Source organism: Halichoeres trimaculatus, unplaced genomic scaffold (genome assembly GCF_033239565.1).
Source record: "Halichoeres trimaculatus isolate MK-OKI-2021-1 unplaced genomic scaffold, fHalTri1.1 fHalTri1_scaffold_13, whole genome shotgun sequence".
Taxonomy (NCBI): Eukaryota; Metazoa; Chordata; class Actinopteri; order Labriformes; family Labridae; genus Halichoeres; species Halichoeres trimaculatus.
Genome location: NW_027437191.1, coordinates 22,270,759 through 22,279,868, shown reverse-complemented (window position 1 = coordinate 22,279,868; position 9,110 = coordinate 22,270,759). Strand labels below are relative to the sequence as shown.

Sequence of the window (9,110 nt, the reverse complement as noted above, 5' to 3'; positions counted from 1 at the left end):
AATCTGTTCCAATTGGCTTGCATTGCCACCTTTTGGCCAGGAGTTGCATGCACACTGTGGTGAAGATGTGACACTTAACCACAGTGTGAACTTTACAAGGCGTGTTTGTTTTGGAAATGGATGGAGATCAGAGCTTCTTTTAAATTACTTTTCCTTGTACAGGACAACTTTTTACTCTTTACATTGCCTTGAGGTAAGGTATTTATCAACGATTGCATGAAGCTACAGTTTGAAATGTGACAACAAGCAAACTCTGTCAGTTTGTTACGTAGTTTGGTAACCAGCTATTTTTAGCTCTACTTACAGCCCGGTGCTCTGAGATGTTTGATAACCTGTAATGTTAGTGAATCCTGGTTATGTCCTACCAGTGCTCATCTACCAACTCCAACCTCACCAAGCAGAGCTAACGTAACCTGACTCTTTATTTTAGTTATAGACTCTCAAGTTTGAACAGACCACTGCGGTATAACTGCTGCATGTGGATTAGAATGAACATTGTCACAGATCTTTCTTCTCACTACTAAACTTTGTCAGCCGATGTAGTGTTGTCATAGAGACTTTGACATGCCTTATGCCCTAAATCAATCTGGTCCTGCTCGACCTGATTAGGAAGCTGGGAAATAGTATTTAGGAATAACCTATATTGGTGCTGATAATCTTATTCCAAAGTGCGGATGACAATCAGGCATATATCTAGAAGGGATACTTTCAAGATCACATAGAAACTCCTTACAACCCTTTTGGATTCCCAGTTATCTCTGGGAAATAAGCCAGTAAAAAGTAGTCCAAATGCATCATTTTACCTACCCAGAGGGAACACTGACAAAGAGAGTACTTCTACATTTTCTGGTGCTTCAGCTCACTAAGTACCTTTTCGAAGCTTGGTTTTAAGAATTTTTAGATTTGTGCTTCATTAAGAGGAATCACTCAAGCAAAAGCACAACCTTTGATTTAAAAGGAGGATGTTTATTTTTATGAGTGTATTTTTTTTTGCTACTGTGCTGCAGCAAAAAGATAAGAGCAATCTCTGAAGAAGTTATAATTCCAACCAGACAATAACACAGCCCTGCAGCAACAACTTCAAACAGCTCTGATGCACCCAAACACTGTGTAGTTATGACTCCTGTGAAACTAGCTGACATTTACCTTTGACTAACAAGGACCGAGAGCATGTTTGATATCCTGTCGGTGTTACAAAACAGGTTTTTGTTTTAGAGAGGTATCAGCTAATTCAGAGCCCGAGGACAGAAAGTGCTGTACACACTGTAAGACAGGATGTAAGACTTACATTTGCTCAGATAAGCAGTGTTTGACGCTGATTTACATTTTTGTGTTGTAGAAATAGATCCACACAGTTCCTCTCAATTACAAGTAAGCTAAAAGGTACTGTGGTGTCTTTTTGTGCCCTATAACTTCTGTTTTGGGGTCTAGTTGGGTATTTGTAAGACAGGTTCATCTTAAAAAAATGTATTGCACTGGGGAATACACAAGGCTGATAAGTTACCATTATGCTACAAGGTGTCCTTCTTTTTGGTGCTGTGGAAATGGCCACCCTGGTAAAAAAAAAAAAGGCATTCAGAGGGGTGGTGGTATTAACCTCCACAAATACACATCGTAATATTTTAATGTATGGTAATCCTGTAGCTTCTAGTCCTCCGGTATGTTGATTTCTGTGCCATTTGTACTATGCCATGAATACTGCAAAAGACGCAGAGAGCTTACTGAGTTTCATAATCTTCAGTCAGTGTTCGTCAACACCCAGACTTGCAACAGAAACACCAGTTGCTTGCGGAGGAATCGTCGCTGAAAAGCTTTAACGAATCTGTTGCCAGAGCAACGCTCTTTTCCCTCTCTCCCATCCTTTTACATGCATTCTGAGTCCGCTCTTTTCCCCTCTCGCGAGACTCCGCAGCCTTTACGTTTTAGGTACCTAGCGTTCTAGCTATCGCGAGGTTTCCTATCTTGGGAAGTTGAGGGAGGCGGTGACCTCATCGTTGTCGCGAGGCGGAGCGAGCCGCAGCAACTTTGGATGAACTTCTGATTTGGACAAACGGAGAGGCGGTCTGCGGAGCGAGCACGGACAACAACAGAGGAAAAGAGGGAGAAACGGAGAGGTTTTCTCCTTCAAATTCTCTACAGCCGGTTTGTGCTTCTTCACAGGGTCTGACCGTTTGTAGTCGCCGGTCTCTGACAGGAGGGAGCGTTATTTTTCTTCTCGAAGACGCCGACAAGGTGGAAATTGATAAAGGTGAGTGCACTCTCTCCTCATCTGTTGGTGTCCCCACTCACACGCAGGCGATATTTACATCGCTAGTTGTTGGTTAACTGTCAAGTTTTAATGTCTTTATCGACAAATGAGGATTCCGCTCCTTGTGTTAAGCCATGTTCCCCATACAAAGACTCCAGGTAAAGCTTTGGAGGGAAAACTACTCCAAAAGTTCACCTAGCTTTTTATTAGTGTTTGTAACATTTCTATGAATGTATTAGCAACTGGTTATCGTGCTAATATCTTGTTTTAGTACGCTGTAAAAAAGACCTATTTCTACTTTTAATGGCTTCACGTGTCGTCTTTAGTGGCTTTTATTACCTCCATTCATTTGCATGGTGTCTCTATAGCTTCTTCAGACCCGCAGTCAGAAATTTGGACAGCGTGGTTTTTTAAAGAAACAGGAAACCAAGCACAGTACCCATCAGATAAAGGTAATGGTTGTTTAGTTAAGACCCTGCGTGACTGCTGTGAAATTGGGATGGCCAGCTGCATTCTCTCTTGCAGGTTTCCTGTCATTGCTCAAGCTCACCGTCTCTCTTTTATATATGTGTACTGGACACTGTGGTGACAACCACAGTCATTCAGTGCATTTATGACAGTTTGCTGACATGTACTTTTAATTATGTTGTGTGCACGATTTGCAGACTCTCATTTAAGCTCTTTGAGGTGCAGATTCACATTGAAATGTGTTAGTTTTGCAGGAAAAGTTTTAGAATTGCCGCAACAAAAGAGGGATTTTAAGTAATCCAAATCTGTCACAGATAAAGCAATGCAGACTCATGTAATTGCCTGAAATAATGCACTACTTTGAAGCATAATTTTTGCACAGTGCACTATCAAAACCACTCATTAATCAAAATGGCCGTCCCTGTAGTCTCATCAGATTTGAGCAGTGATGTAACAGTGCTTCTCTTCAGAGATGCAGGTGATGTAAAGACATTGATCGTGCAAAAGCAGGGAAAAAGATTTAGTAGGGTTGAAATAAAAAAAAAAGGTTTCAGTTGATGCAGAAAGTTGCTTTTGTGAAAGTTGTGAGTTTTCACTCTCCTCCGCCCCCCAGTGACACCATGAGAGGGATTTTTATTGTGAGTGGACCCCCTGCAGGTCTTCTGTCTTCCATTATTGCCGCCATCTCAACCTGTGGAGTCTGTCCTCAGGCTGCTGTAGCCTCAGCTCTCCAGGGAGCCTACACACACACACACACACACACACAACCACGAGCTCGAGCACATGCACTTAAAAACCCACTGCTTTCTTCTTCGACAAGTCCAGGATCGACATGTCAGAGAGCTCTCACCTGTATTTATCGACTGGTCTGAGCGATTCACAAGCAGCATGACAGATTCACTCTTTGTCTAGTTAGCTTTGGCTGTTTCAGCTGCTTCATTAACCCCCCCAAAAAACTCACATATCTATTTGCCGCCGCATCTCATGTCACACAGCCCTCCCCTCTGTTGCCTGTGAATTCCAAGGCTGAACAGATCTGGAGGCTGTGTTGCGATCATGAGTTGCCTATTGAAAATGAGTGTGTAGGTGGAGGCGCACATGTTCTGTAACACATGTAGCTGCAGAATTTAAGATAAGGTTGGAGAAAATAAAAGTGTCAGGGCTCCTTGTGCTCAGCTTTAAGAGAATCAAAGAGCTAGTTGGATAAAGAGCAGGTGAAATATCTCTCCAGGTGTTTTCAGGTTAAGTGGTTGGACATGGCTACAACTCTGTGCAGAAGGTGTGGGCATCATTTGGTTACAGTCTTTTTATGATGGTAACAGAGGATATCTAAGGATATGCATTAATCCAATACAGTAGAAAATATGGATGTCTGGATACAGATTTTTTTGACTGATCTGATGCCGACACCTTTCTTTGATAAATCTCGTACTCCATTGGGTGATTCACTTGTAAATGATGAATCGTATTTGTTGTATTTACGTGAGCCCTGTTGGTATCTCCTCGAGGAACACTCACTTTCCAAATGTTGCAAGACGCTGTTTTACTATCATTGCTGTCTAGGCCTGTCACGATAATCAATAAATCGATTAACTGAACGATAAAGAAAAACGTCCTCGGTAAGTTTGCCAGCCTCGATAAACTGACACGTACATGCATGTTTGTTTTCCTCCTCTCTTTCGACCAAAGAGGCTGAATGAGAAGATGGCTCACTACATCTAGCTTTCCTAACATCGGGGTGCATTGGTTCTATAGTAGCGGATTTAGTGGATTTATAGCGGAGTGAGCATCTGTCAAAAATGCGATCTTTAGCATCTTTTGCGACGGGGCTGCTCGTGCGTATACACGGAAAGAGCTGAAGCGAGCGTCCTGAGGGGTAAGGAGGAAACACAGGCTAATATGAGTGATGGCACGAAAGATACTGTTCTTAAGCCGCCTGCCACAGTCCCAGTGTGGGAATATCTTGTGTTTTATCAGAATGAACAAAGTGTGAGCTCATGAACACCAACGAGCTGATATGTCGCATTTGTTTGAAAATATTGGCGACGAAGAAGAAGAAGGGGAGGTGCAGCAGAGCCTTGTTCTTTGATAATCCGCTCTTACTGAGGCTTTTGGTCTGCAAAGTAAATAGAAATAGAAGCGAATGGTGGGCGCTCAAAGACAGTTACATTGCCAAAGAAATGCAGCCCTTCAATAAGGTTGAAAGCCAGAAATGTTAAAAATGTTTGACTGACAGTACAGATTGACTGGGAAAAAGGACATGTTACAAACAATTAAGGAACTGTATAAACTCCCTTTTATTAAGGTTAGAGTTTTTATTGTTGATGTTTTTTTTGGGCTTTTGTTTTTTCTTTTGAGACAGGGTCTAAGTTTTATTGTTTTTGATTAGTATTAGTTATTTTCATTGGCTTTTTTTTTTCTAAAAGAGAGTCCATTTCATTTTCATTATATTTTTTTCTCTTTCTTGTTTTTTAAATTTATTATATTTTTTGTTTAATTTGTTTTATTCAAAAGATCCTGACCTTTTAATTACAGTTAAATACTCTTAAGAAATTAAATTTTCTTGCTTTTGATATGGTGTACTCACTTTATTATCCCATTTATCAGAATTACATAAATGAAAAAAATAGAAAAAAAATCAAAATAATATTAACAATAATATCGTTTATCGGCAATAATATTTTGGAAAATTATCGTCAAGCAAAATTTGTTATCCTGACAGGCCTATTGCTGTCCAAAGAGAAGTAGTCCCACACAGCAGAAATGTTTGCAGCATGGTTTGATTAACAGCAGCCGTAAAGCGTTAAGGTGCTGAAAACATATGAAAATTGGATTGGTCCTGATCATGTAACGAAATCTGATGCTTCTCGATCCTCCAAAAACATCCATATCAGGCGCTGATAACGATGAGTGTATCAGATCAGGACATCCCTAATAGAAAAGGATTGAAAGCTGTCTTTGTTTGGCTGCAATGATTAACAGCTTACTTTTGCCAGCATGCGAGTTCAGGTATCAAACTCTGTGTTTGAAAGGAGAAATGTCTGTTCTCAGGTCTTACTCACAACATCCTATGGTTTAAATGTGTATCAGATGCACTGTGATTGGGATGTGGTCACTCCTTCAGAAACCCTCTAATGTGCAGCCCAGGCCTGCCTGGAACAGGCAAGATTTTTGGCAGTGCACATCCACAGAAATCTGGCATGTGCAAAGTCAGTAAAAGGAGGACATTTCAATCCCACAGCCTGCTTGTTCCCTGTGTCTGGACGTAATGCTAAACACTTGCAGGAGCTGGAAATTGGGTTGTACCTGTTTATGGCCTCACACATTAGCCTCACTTTGCCCCTTTCTTTCCTTACCCAGCTTTACTTTCCTGTATCTCTCCCTCCTGCTCCCTCGCTGTCTTGGTTCTGTTGCTGCCTCTTTCCACTCAGCCTCCCACGGCTCCCTCCCACCGTCACTGACAGTTCCTTTTCCTCTTGTCTCGCTTCCTTCCTGTTGTGGAAAGCTGCCAGGAGGACTCTGACATTCTCATCATTTCTGTCCACATCCTTCACCTTGTCCCCCCCCCCACCCCTCTCTGTCTCCCTCGTCTCACTTCTTTGTCTGTGTTTCTGTCTGTCTCCCCTCTTTCTCTGTCTCGCTGCATGCTAGGGATTGGAATGTGAGTTCCCCTTTTTAAGGTCGAGGGGTGGGCTGTGCTTGAAGAAATAGCAAAGCAAAAAAACTTGTTAGCAGCGAGCGGATCACACTGCAGGACGAAATGATTTAATGAAACCACGGGTCTCTGTAGATGAGGGAGAATTCAGAGGTGGTCGTCTTCCTCTCACTCAAACCCTGTGCAGATTATTACTGTAACCTGAAAGTGATACGACACATATATGCGTCATTGCCAGCTGGAATTGCATCAGCAGACTGTCTCCACGATGCTACTCTGGCTAATTAGTACTGCCCATTATAAGCATAATTCACACTACAAGCACAATGTGGTATTTTCTTTGTCAGGTCTGACAGTCAGCAGAATAGAGTAGAAGAGGCTCTGCTGGTGGAGGGAAACTGCCATTATTTGGGATTTACTTTTGCCATTCTTAGGTCTTGATTTTCCCAGACAGATTGGTGATTTTGTTGATTTGAGGCTGATGTTGAAAACATGAAAATCAAGGGATAGAGCAGAAATGAAAAGCCTCCAAGATACTTTATCCTCTCTGTAAAGCTCCTATTTGTAGATCTTTTCACTGTGTGAGAGCTCAACATTACACAGCGAAAACAAAATCAGCATATGCAACTTGAGCCCACTGAGGTAAAAGATAATAAACTCAGGCTGTAGGTCCAGGGAGGGATAGATGCAATAAGGAACAGCAGACATGCAGAAACAGAAGCATGACAGGCTCTAAACTTTGGAAAACAAGTCTGAGAATGACGAATCACAAAACTAAAAGCAAATCATGTGTGCATTTCAGAGTTAATATGTCTGAATTAGTTAAGTAAGTAGATATAAACAAATCCTGTTTCATTATTTTGCTACTGGGCAATCACACAGCAAATAATGTAACAAGTGCTCAGTAGGTTGCAGGGTTTAAAACTGTCACTGAAGTTGCCACTGAATATCTGAATATGGTGAGAGGCTCCTGTTAAATGAGTAAATCTCTGAACTGCCAACATAGCCCAGTTTCCACCAAGTGGTTCAGTTTGGTTTGTCTTGGTACGGTATGCATTTTGTTGCATTTTTCCTCTTCGTTGGATTTATTTGAGGGGTACACTGTGTCACTAGCCATTAGGGCTGGGCGATTATGGTAAAAATAGGAATCCCGATTATTTTAAGTGATATTGAAATCACAATTAATATACACAATTATTCATTTATTCAAAAACTTCAGTACTGATTTAAACACAACTTTAAAGAACCAGCAAGTGGCACATACAGTATTATTGATACGTCACAAACACTCTCTGTGGCTGCACATGGAACACAGAAGAGCTATAAAGCACAGGAACTTGCATACATCTACACTGTGTGGCATATTAATTGTTTTTCTTGGATTATATTGTTTTTATGATTGTCAGATGGCAAAATTGAAATCACGATTAAAATCCAATTAATTGTCCAGCCCTAACAGACATGTATACATGGACCCAAATATTCTGCTTGCATTCGATTTATTTGCTCAAATGGAAAGAATTTAACCTTTGTATGAACCTCATCCCGAAAGAAAAGTGCCGATCTGAATGGACATTTAATCGGTTTCACAGGGGTGGAATATTCCTTTCCCCAAACCGATTGAGGTTTCATGCATCCACTCAAACGGAAAGTTGTCAGGGTGCGTTCTTTCAGCGCATGCTCAGATATGATGTGAGACGCAACAAGAGACGTTCCTCAATTTTAAGAATGGTGGCGAGCCGTCAGCACTGGAGGAAAGTTTGCTTTTGATCTAAACTTTGAAGAACTGAACATAATTTCAAGACTGGATGGACGAATAACTCGCAATACGGAGTGATAAAAAACTGTTGTCCTCCGTCTTTGATAAATCATGGGATGTTTACGTTTTTTCTGCGCATGCCCCATCGACTATTCTGTTTGATCATAGTGGCACATGTAGACCAGAGATTGGAATATTCCTTTCTATGTATACTATTGTTTTCGGAAAAGTCATTCAGAAAGATCCCATTCGGAAAGACGAAAAACTCCTCATGTAAACGTGGCTACTGTGTTGCGTTGCACTATTTTGTAACTGACGCTGCTATCCCCACCTAGCTTACATGCTGCCTACCTCAAGGGGGCACGGTTGGCTGTAGAAATGCAAACAGGATCTGGCTTAACTGTTCCAACCCATACCGAACTGTACTAACCTAAACTGGACTGCTTGCTGGAAATGGACCTTTTGTCTTGTTTCTTCAGACTTCAATCATCCAACTCAACAAACAATTCCCAACATCTGTTTGGCATTGGCAGAGACAATTAGGCACATTTTTCATATGCGCAACCCACTTACTCAGCTCTCTTTCCTATCCCACAAAAGCATGTTCTTTACAAATGTGGCTCCATTTAAATAGGAAATAAACAAGCTGTAGAACTGTTAAAGATTAATTTCTAAGAAGCATTGTTCCAACAAAGAAATAATCTACCAAACAAATTTTATTGCTGTTTGTGCCAAGTTAAAAAAATGAAGAAAAATGTTTGTGGGAACAACCGTAATGCTTGCTACCAACCAAACCTGTGTACAAAAACAGATTTCATATTAGCACACAGCTTAAGAGCTGTGAAGGGATGCTCAGAATAGATTTATAGGTTAAACACCCACATCCAACCTTTACATCACAATTATTTTCTGTGTTGCACCTACATCTCCAGCAGCCACCCATCTCAAATGTTTACACAGCTAAATGAACCGCCTGCCTT

At 41.1% G+C, this 9,110-nt stretch overlaps 1 protein-coding gene across 4 annotated transcripts in view; it reads left to right on the top strand.

The window, feature by feature from the left end:
• Window positions 1–2,011: 2,011 nt before the first annotated feature.
• The window catches only part of sipa1l1 (signal-induced proliferation-associated 1 like 1), a 96,457-nt gene continuing 89,358 nt past the window's right edge, over window positions 2,012–9,110 (top strand). For all 4 annotated transcript variants that reach the window (XM_074685772.1, XM_074685771.1, XM_074685773.1 and 1 more), the window contains exon 1: window positions 2,012–2,248. The gene's annotated coding sequence lies outside the window, so the exon portion shown is untranslated. The remainder of the gene's footprint in view (window positions 2,249–9,110) is intronic.